Here is an 11039-nt window from a genome sequence, read left to right as displayed (position 1 = left end):
TCCCTGCTAATTTTTCGATTTCTCCGATCGAAAGCTGCAGCTCTAAGATGAGGAATCTTTGAGGATTCTTAAGGTTTAAGGTTTAGCTTCTTAATAGATGACCAGATATGACAATATCGATCAAAATACAGGGCTTAATTGAAGGATGTTGGAAACATACTCCTTAAGCTCAAGCTTCCAAGTTGAATCGGTAAAGTTCATATATGAAATACAATTAGAAACTTTTTTTTTTATTTGGTAATTGTTGTATCTATTACAGAATCTTGATTCTATCTGTGAATACGATTTTTTTATTGGTCACTTATGGGGCTGCACGTTTAAATATTTACAAGTTTGCAAAGGTATTGGATGTTTATATGGACATGAGCATATATATATGTATATATATATATATATATATATATATATATATATATATATATATATATATATATATATGTATATATATGTATATATATATGTATATATATATATATATATATATATATATATATATATATATATATATATATATATATATATATATATATATATATATATATATATATATATAGATATATATATATAGATATAGATATATACATATATATATATATATGTGTATATATATAGGATGTTAACTATAATTCCTGACACTCTAAATTTAATGATTTTTTCTGAAAGTGACTTCTGTTAAAGAAAAAATATTCTCTCTCTCTCTCTACTCTCTCTCTCTCTCTCTCTCTCTCTCTCTCTGGCACCTTCATAATCTCACTTTCTTATCTTGGAGGCGTTAATGGGAAGATAAGACTGAAAGGTGACAATTGTCTTATCTTTCCATCGGTTCTTTTATTTATATCTTCCTTTCTCTCTCTCTCTCTCTCTCTCTCTCTCTCTCTACATTGACATTTTGTCAGCCTATAAATTCCGATTTTATGACAAAATGCGTAGTTTTTCTCTTTAAAAATTATGATAAATCGTTTATTTATATATATATATATATATATATATACTATATATATATATATATATTATATGATATATATATATATATATATAACTTAGCGAAATGGTATGTCTCTTCACTTACTCGGGAAGTAAGCTAACAAAATACTTTGTTGTTGTTTTTGTTGCTCTTGCTGGAGGGTAGGAAAGGTCTATGAAAGAGCCTAAAAAGGTCTGAAAAAGGTTTCTCGCTGAGTTAAAGATACAAGAATTTTAGGATAGGATATTTATGATTTATTTGTTAGAACGATAATGTAAAAAAATAAAAATGTGTGTGCTAAATAGTACAGGAAGATTATTTCTGATAAAATGTACTGTATTTATTTTAATTTTCGATGGTGAAACAAAGTCCTATTTGACTGTAGATTTAGCAAGTTGTAATTTACATTAAAAGTTAGGAAAAAAGTAGGAATATAATGTTTACAACTTATACATGAGGGTAAAATCGTGCACGCATCCCGAGGAAACAGATGGTCGGATTACGCCTTGTTTTCTTTTATTGTAATTTAACTTAGAGAAAACTATCTCATGTATTTTCCAATTAACCAGTATGTTTTGGATTGTAATTCATAACATAGATGGAACTGTTGTAATTAATTTCCCGTTAGCCAGAAGGTTTTGGGTTGTAATTTATAACGTAGACAAAACAGTTGAACCGTGATATAATAACTAATACATGTAATTCCCTAATAGCGGAACACTATCGCATATAATTCCTATTAGCCAATGTTTTTAGGGTTGTGATTTATAACTTAGGGAACACTGATGCCTGTAATTTCATATTCGTCAATATGTTTTTGGACTGTAATCTATAACGTAGAACGACAATTACACGTAATTTTCTCTTAGCTAATCTCTTCTTAACTGAAAGTTTTTGCCTACATGAAACTATTGTTTGAAATGCACTGTTAGCCATATGTTTCTGGACTGTTATTTAATAACAGACAAAACTGCTTTTTGTAATTTCTGTTAGCCAATCGGTTTTTGGACTGTTACTTAATTAACTTAGAGAAAACTATAGAATGATTGCGATTCCTTATTAGCCAACCTGTCTTGGGCAGAGATTGAATAACTTAGAGAAAACTACTGTACGTGAAAATAATTGACAGTAATATATGAAATAAATTATCAGTAGAGTTTCATTGATTAAATCGTGATCATAGGAAGCTGTAGTGTTTGTCATATTATTACTCATAATATTAAAAAGCCGTCAGTGGAATTGAGGGAGAAGATAACTAACGCACGCACGCACGCACATGCACAATGGAAGACGTATGCCAGGGGAACAAAATGGCGGACGTCAATCAATACTTGCCACGTATCGTAGAGATAGAAAATGGCTGCGTTAAAAAAAAAAAAAAATTTAATCTTTTTTTTCGTTGATGTCATTTTTCAATTTTTTTTTCTTTGGAGGATTTTTTATTTATTTATTTAATTATTGTTTTGTATTTTTATCTTTTTGAAGGCTTTGTATAAATATAATTGACGAGCTGTGCATTCCTGTTATTATCAAATATTTCATTTCATGTTTCTTTTGCTATGAATCATGGGGTAATCATACATAACAATAATATTAATAATAATAATAATTATTATTATTATTTTATTATTATTATTATTTATTATTATTATTATTATTATTATCATTATTATTATTATTATTTGTTAATATTATTATTATTGTTGTTGTTGCTCTCTTATTATTATTATTATTATTATTATTATTATTATTATTATTATTATTATTATTATTATTATTATTATTATTATTATCATTATTATTATCATTATTATTATTATTCATCCACCATCTCATGTTATATCCTGAACTTTTAATCTGAATCCAGACTGTAAATTTTCAATTACCTGGAATTTATTTTGCTTTAGATTTTATTAATTTTTCATTAAAATTCTGTGCGAATAATTCGACCTTTATTTCGGTTTTTGGAACAAAATGAATGATTCTCAACGGAACCGTAACTAAAGAAACATTAACTAAAGAAATATCAAAATTATTCAGGTATACTTAAGTAAATTGACTCTAAAACTAGCACAATCTTCTGATTGTGTTTTTCAATGTCTATAAACCTTGAATATTATTATTACTATTATTATTAAATATTTCTTTCACTTGTTAATAATTCCAGAGAAAGAGGAAATTGGAGTAAAGGGGATCAGATATGAGGGGGGTCAGACCCACTTGCTATTTTTTTATTTTTTTATTTTTTAGGCCGTAGACAATTACATAGTTTTTATTCAGTGGGAGATGTCATTCTCACTTTGGACTGAGTTGCAGTTAAAGAGATTATTGTTTGTAATCATATATATATATATATATATATATATATATATATATATATATATATATATAATATATTATATTATTTAAAGTCCTTATGAACTTGACGCTCCCTAAAGTAAACAGATAAATGAAAACGGATAGAAACAAATACAATTAAAATATAAAATGTTCAATACCTTCCTGCAAAAGTAATAAAAACACAAGGAAAATCATTCTAACATTTTCTCATTTAACAACATCCGCACTCTCTGGCAAGCGAAGCAAGAGAGAGAGAGAGAGAGAGAGAGAGAGAGAGAGAGAGAGAAGAGAATTAAGGCCTGTGCATGACGAACAAATCATGCCGCCCTTCGGCGCCTGCCCACGGGCTCCCAAAAGGAGGAACCAATTCCTATTTTCCCTTCTTCTTCATCTTCTTCTTCTTCTTCTTCTGCTTCTCTCGCAGACTTCCTCAGGAGCCGACCCGATCACGTGGTAAATGAAAGACCGACTCATTAAAACGTCAAGAAGTCAATGGCTCAATTAATTGGGCGGGTTTCTTTTCAAGTAAACTGCGCATGCGCGGTCTTTTTTTTTTCTTTCTTTCTTTTTTCAGTCTCCGTTGTTTCGTGATATTCTTGCGTCGTTGGGGTGCTGGAGAATTGAATATTATTATTATTATTATTATTATTATTATTATTATTATTATTATTATTATTATTATTATTATTATTATTATTATTGGCGAAACAAATCTTCAGTTATATATTTGTGCAAATATATCTAAAAATAAATATATTTGTACCCGGACATAACTGCGGATTTCTTTCTCCATTTCGAGGCTATTATTATTATTATTATTATTATTCATTGCGTATTTATTATTATTATTTTATTATTATTATTATTATTATTATTATTATTATTATTCGTCTCTCTGGCTAATGATTATGTTATTATTAGATTATTTTTAGTTGCTGATGATGCATACATTTCTTTCTGTGCGTAGGAGTATTGGCTTAATATCTCTCTCTTTCTCTCTCTTTTTCAAAAGAAGGTGAACTATTGACAAGTTCCAGTTACTGTCTATTTAATTCTCCAACCATTCATCTATCAATCTCTCTATCTTTCTATCTATCTATCTATCTATCTATCTATCTATCTGTCTGTCTTTCTGCATTACTTCATGTCAGTTTAGTAATGTGTGGTATAATAAAATGAATATGAAATCATAGGCAAGGTACATACGAACTCAAAGACATTGTTTGCATATATATATATATATATATATATATATATATATATATATATATATATATATAGGTGTATATATATATAATATATATATATATTATATATATACCTATACATATATATATATATATATATAATATATATATATATATATATATATATATATATGTATGTATATGTACAAATCAATCATATCAGTAGTGCCCTTTAATGGCGACTTACTTAAAATCATTTGAGCGCCTTATTATTATTATCATTATTATTATTATTATTATTATTATTATTATTATTATTCTTATTATTATTGTTAAAAGAATGGCAGAATTAAGCGAAGTTCGATTTATTTAATATTGTTTTTTTCCTAGTTTCCTTACAATTCGCTTTCTCTGGCTCAGCGATGTTTCTGAGTAACTGGCCAATATTCATATTGGGAATTTTCAAAAAAATTATAAATGCTGAAGGTAATCTTTTATTAGAACAGGATCTCAGGTCCAGGTCAAGCAGGGGTGGTCGTCAGTGCCGGTATTATTCCGCCTACGAAATAATACCGGCACTGACGACCACCCCTGCTTGACCTGGACCTGATATCCTGTTCTAATAAAAGATTACCTTCAGCATTTATAATTTTTTGAAAATTCCCAATATAAATATTGGCCAGTTACTCAGAAACTTCGCTGAGCCTGAGAAGCGAATTGTAAGGAAAAAAGAAAAAAACAATATTTAAAATCAACTCACTTAATTCTGCCATTCTTTTTAACAGTATTTGCCTAAAAGAAGGTCTTCTACCAAAATACATATTATTATTATTATTATTCTGCATTTCTGAAAACAATGCAGAAGAAAAAAAACTTTGGATTCTTGAGTTTTAAAAGTAAGAATTTTGTTTATCCATCAACAAAATTTTGCATCGAGTCTTGCATATGCCTTTGTTTGTCGTTTTATCAAAATCTCCGTCAAAAAACCAAGCAGTATGAGCAACGATTTCCAATTAGCAATATTTGTGATATCAGTCCTGTGCAAGGCCTTTGGTTCGGGTATATTAATTCTTACAGATGTTTTGACAGAATTTCAACGCCGTATTCAATTATGAAATAGAATGTCTGACGGCAAAGCAACTTTATTTCAGTTGATGTTTTAATATTTATTACTTTTCTCAAGATCCTTTCCCACTGTGGTTTAAGATTGATTCCCTGAAATGTTTTTATCCTAATATAATATAATATATATATATATATATATATATATATAGTATATATATATATGTGTGTGTGTGTGGTGTGTGTGTGTGTATGTATTATATATATTTGCATATGAATATAAAGTATATTACAATTTATGGGGATTATATTCAGTGGCGAAGCTTTTGTGCTAGTGCATAGAAAATCAAGCTGTGGAAACAATTGTAATTGTGAGATACAACATATGTATGGAAGTCTTTGTGTCCGTGCTATTAATATATGCATATATTCATGTATGAACGTCTGTGCGCGCAATGCTGATGTATGTATGTATTCACGTATGAACGTCTTTATGTGCGTGTTGTTAATGTATGTATGTATTCATGTATGAACGTCTTTGTGTGGGCGTTGGTGATGTATGTATGTATTCACGTATGAACGTCTTTATGTGCGTGTTGTTAATGTATGTATGTATTCATGTATGAACGTCTTTGTGTGGGCGTTGCTGATGCATGTATGTATTCATGAATGTAACTCATTGATCGCACACCACCTCGTGACTAATTGCCTTCATTGCAGTATTAATAATATGGCTTTTGTCGAGCCGTCCGTCTCGAATGAGTCCTTTGTAACGGCCCTCCCTCTTTTGGCGATGCCGATAAAGCGCTCCATCGACATCCAGCCATCTGCGAAATGGGTGGTTGGGATCGTTTAAGGGAACCAAAGGCCCGAGCGAGTGCAATCGTCTCCCCTCTCGTCTGGGTGTCCAAGGCATCAACTTTCTGCCACGTTTAAAAATACGCTGATGCGATTTTCCACTTTTTTTTTTTTTTTTTTTTTTTGGCATAATCGAGGAAATTCAGGGATTCAAACGTGATTCCAGATCTCCAAGCGAGAGGGTCTATCAAAAGGCAAAAACAACCCCGCCCCCCTAACCGCCGCCCCCCCCCCCCCACAAAAAAAGTGAAGTGTGATCACAGACACTCTCGACCTGGCTGTTCCTTTCACGCTTCGTCGTTGTTTATTGGTCTTTTGTGGTCTCTGTCTCTCCCTCTCCTTCCCTCCTTCTTCTTCTCCTTCTTCTTCTCCTTCTCTCCCCGGTGACTTCGCTGATCTCGAAAAAGTTCGAACCAAACCTCGCTAAGTTGATCGTAGGGCGATGGATCGCCTTTTGTTCTTGGGAGCTCTTCGGATCGTGACCGTCTCTCTTTTTTCTGATAGTCCTTTTTTGGGGCGCCGGGGCTTTCTCTCTCTCTCTCTCTCTCATCTCTCTCCTCTCTCTCTCTCTCTTTTCATGAAGCTGTCAAAGACCCCTTTATGGCTAAGGCATCACTGCGTGTCATGACAGAGAGCCTGGAGATTTTGGGTCTGGGCAAAACAGATGTGCGGAAAGACAAAGGAAATAAAAACAGTTTTCCTTCAGAACTCGAGTTTTCGGAGTGTCCTACGAAAGGGCATTTTCGAAGGAATTTTTTTTTTATGATGCTGATATAGCTGTTCAGAGCTATTATATTTTGCCTTTGGTTTTTGGGGGAAAATACGTAAGGTTGTTCGGCATATCGGCATAATTCAGGTTTTGCTTCGTTGTAATAAATGTGTAAGCATATATATATATATATATATATATATATAATATATATATATATATATATATATATATATATACTATACATATATACATATATGTGTATATATAATATATATATATATTATACACAAATTACAAATACACACATTGTGTAAAAGGTGAAGTAAAACCCAAAGTTCGCATAGTAAGAAAGAAAACATCAGTTTTACCATCACATTCTCAACAGCCAAAGATTAAAACCAGTCAAGGAGATTTTGATATTTTACATTTGCAAGAACCTGTCCATCCCTACTTGGCTGTAAGATTATTAACAACGTTTAATAAGCAAATTCAAAATTACCTTAAAAAATTATGAAATTCTTATGAATGGATTAAAATGCCTTCATCCGGTCGCAAATATGTTAATATTTAACATCTATGAGGATATTGCATTAAAATACCTTCAGCTGTTCACAAATATGCTAATATCTAATATCTATTAGGATATTTTTTTCAGTCAGATGTTTAAACAATCTCGTTTTTCATCGGTTTAAGTCCACGTAGTTATCCATAAAAATGTAGGAACGTGTTTTAAATGATTATTTATATATATGGTGTTTACAGGATACTAATTTTTCAGATCTAAATAATGTGCCGTATTTGCAAACTTTCTGTATTTCTTTTACCCCGTCTTATTACATCCTAAAGAACACCATAATATTCTCTGAAAGCTTAGATATTAAGTCAGTGCCCCCTGTGGGCTTGTTCTAAATGAATAGTTTCATCTTCATGATACCAAATTGAATGTTCAATGATAAATTCGAAATAAATTGGAGTTTTGAAGGTTTATAGGTTGTTTGGAAAGTCATCACTAAATCAATGTGATGGTTTTTATTTTCTTTTTCTTTTTTTTTTCTAATAAACGTTGGCAATCTGGAGGCCAGCTTCAGAACGGATTCCGAGTATCCAAGAACTTTGAATTTAATATGGAAGGGTGAAATCTAATTTAGGAAATTCGGTAAAAAGATTTGTCAACAGAAATTTAATTTAAGAAATTCGGTAAAAAGATTTGACAACACAAATTTAATTTAAGAAATTCAGTAAAAAGATTTGACAACACAAATTTAATCTAGGAAATTCGTTAAAAAGATTTGTCAACAAATTTAATTTAGGGAATTCGGTAAAAAGATATGACAACACAAATTTAATTTGGTAAATTCATTAAAAAGATATGACAACACAAATTCAATTTAGGAAATTCGGTAAAAAAAAGATATGACAACACAAATTTAATTTAGGAAATTGGCTAAATAGATTTGACAACACAAATTTAATTTGGAAAATTCGGTATAAATATTTGACAACACAAATTTAATTTAGGAAATTCGGTCAAAAAGATGTGACAACGCAGGTGACAAAGGAGAACCTTTCGGAATTCCATATAATTGAAACATCGACAAGAGAAATGTATCAGATGCAGACAAGTTGTTTATAATGTAACCAAACCTCGGTGCCTGTTTTTGTCCTTTAGTTAATAAGTCGTTGATAGTAATACGGTTGTTTTCTCGTCGGTTTTAACAAATTTAACAAAATGTTTATTTCTCTGGTTTTAACAAATTTAATCAACTTTATTTCTCTGGTTTTAACCAATTTTAACAAACTGTTTATTTTTCTAGCAAACTTTATTTCTCTGGTTTTAACAAATTTAGCAAACTTTATTTCTCCGGTTTTAAAAAATCTAACAAACTATTAATATCTCTGGTTTTAACCAATTTAACCAACTGTTTATTTCTATGGTTTTAACAAATTTAACAAACTTTATTTCTCTGGTTTTAACAAATTTAACAAGCTTCATTTCTCTGGTTTTAACCAATGTAACTAACTGTTTATTTCTCAGGTTTTAACAGATTTAGTCAACTGTTTATTTGTCTTGTTTTAACAAATGTAGCAAACTTTATTTCTCTGGTTTTAACAAATGTAACCAAATATTGATTTCTCTGGTTTTAATAGATTTAACAAACATTATTTCTGTGCCTTTCTTTTAAATAACTCACTTTTCTTTTTCTTATGGGTTTTACTCTCTCTCTCTCTCTCTCTCTCTCTCTCTCTCTCTCTCTCTCTCTCTCTCTCTCTCTCCATGTTGGATGAGAACCACATGATCATTGCGTTGTAACCATAGACTGCTTTCATAACATAATTAATAAGAAATCGTGATGTTGTGGAGACCATATGTTAAGTCAGCCACATTCTCCACCACAGATTTCTGTAACTAAATTCTGTATAGTGTATACAGACAGTGTTTATATATACTAAAAATTAGTTACCAAATGGTTTACCCTACTCGGAAAATCATAAATTTGTAAATTTAACTTAGAATCATTGTATATCAACAACACATTTATTAGTTTTGGGGAACTCACCAGATATATACATGAAAACTAACTTAAACAGTAGTCAGTACCAATTAAGATGATTTAGTAATTAAGGATGGTTTGCCTAACATAGCTGAAAAGGGTTTTTATAGATAATTTGTTTATGATGACGATGATTAGAAAAACATTCATATAAATTATATAGGAAAGATGTGTTTTTTATATCTCTTTCTTTTGTGTTTTCTCTGCGTGTTATTTTAATAGAGAAATGTTATTTTTTTATCACTGAGGCGGCTTGATGCAGAAACAGTAATAGTGATGATAATAATAAAAGCCTCCTTAGGAGTCCATCACTTTTCTTACAATGTGCGCTGTTTCTAGGATCACACTCTTCTGCATGAGTCCTGGAGCTACTTCAGCCTCTAGTTTTTCTAGATTCCTTTACAGGGATCTTGGGATCGTGCCTAGTGCTCCTATGATTATGGGTACAATTTCCACTGGCATATTCCATATCCTTCTTATTTCTATTTTCAGATCTTGATACTTCTTTACTTTGTCAATCAACGTCACGTCTGGTCTATTTGCAATTATCACCCTATCTGTTCTTATACCATAGTCCCAGAGGATCTTTGCTTGATCGTTTTCTATCACTCCCACAGGTTGGTGCTCGTACCACTTATTACTGCAAGGTAGCTGATGTTTCTTGCACAGGCTCCAGTGGAGGGCTTTTGCCACTGAATCATGCCTCTTTTTGTACTGGTTCTGTGCAAGTGCCGGGCATTCGCTTGCTATGTGGTTTATGGTTTCATTTTTCGTATTGCACTTCCTACATATGGGAGAGATGTTATTTCCGTCTATCGTTCTTTGGACATATCTGGTTCTTAGGGCCTAATCTTGTGCCGCTGTTATCATTCTTTCAGTTTCCTTCTTTAGCTCTCCCCTCTGTAGCCATTGCCATGTGTCATCGCTGGCTAGTTCTTTAGTCTGTCTCATGTATTGTCCGTGCATTGGTTTGTTGTGCCAGTCCTCTGTTCTGTTTGTCATTCTCCTGTCTGTATATTTCTGGGTCTTCGTCTACTTTTATCAGTCCTTCTTCCCATGCACTCTTTAGCCACTCGTCTTCACCGGTTTTCAGATATTGCCCCAGTGCTCTGTTCTCGATGTTGACGCAGTCCTCTATATGATTATTATTATTATTATTATTATTATTATTATTATTATTATTATTATTATTATTATTATTATTATTATTATTATTTCAAGAATATAATTAGTTCTCGTCATTTCTGTTTAGAATATCGTCATCTTTTCTTTTTGTGAGAGAGAGAGAGAGAGAGAGAGAGAGAGAGGCACGAGAAGCAACAGAAGCTGATAAAGCGAAAAAGAATCCCATCTTATTCGGTAAA

This window comes from Macrobrachium nipponense, chromosome 42, assembly GCF_015104395.2.
Source record: "Macrobrachium nipponense isolate FS-2020 chromosome 42, ASM1510439v2, whole genome shotgun sequence".
Taxonomy (NCBI): domain Eukaryota; kingdom Metazoa; phylum Arthropoda; class Malacostraca; order Decapoda; family Palaemonidae; genus Macrobrachium; species Macrobrachium nipponense.
The sequence above is the reverse complement of the archived record's forward strand: the minus strand, read 5'-3'. Positions refer to the sequence as shown.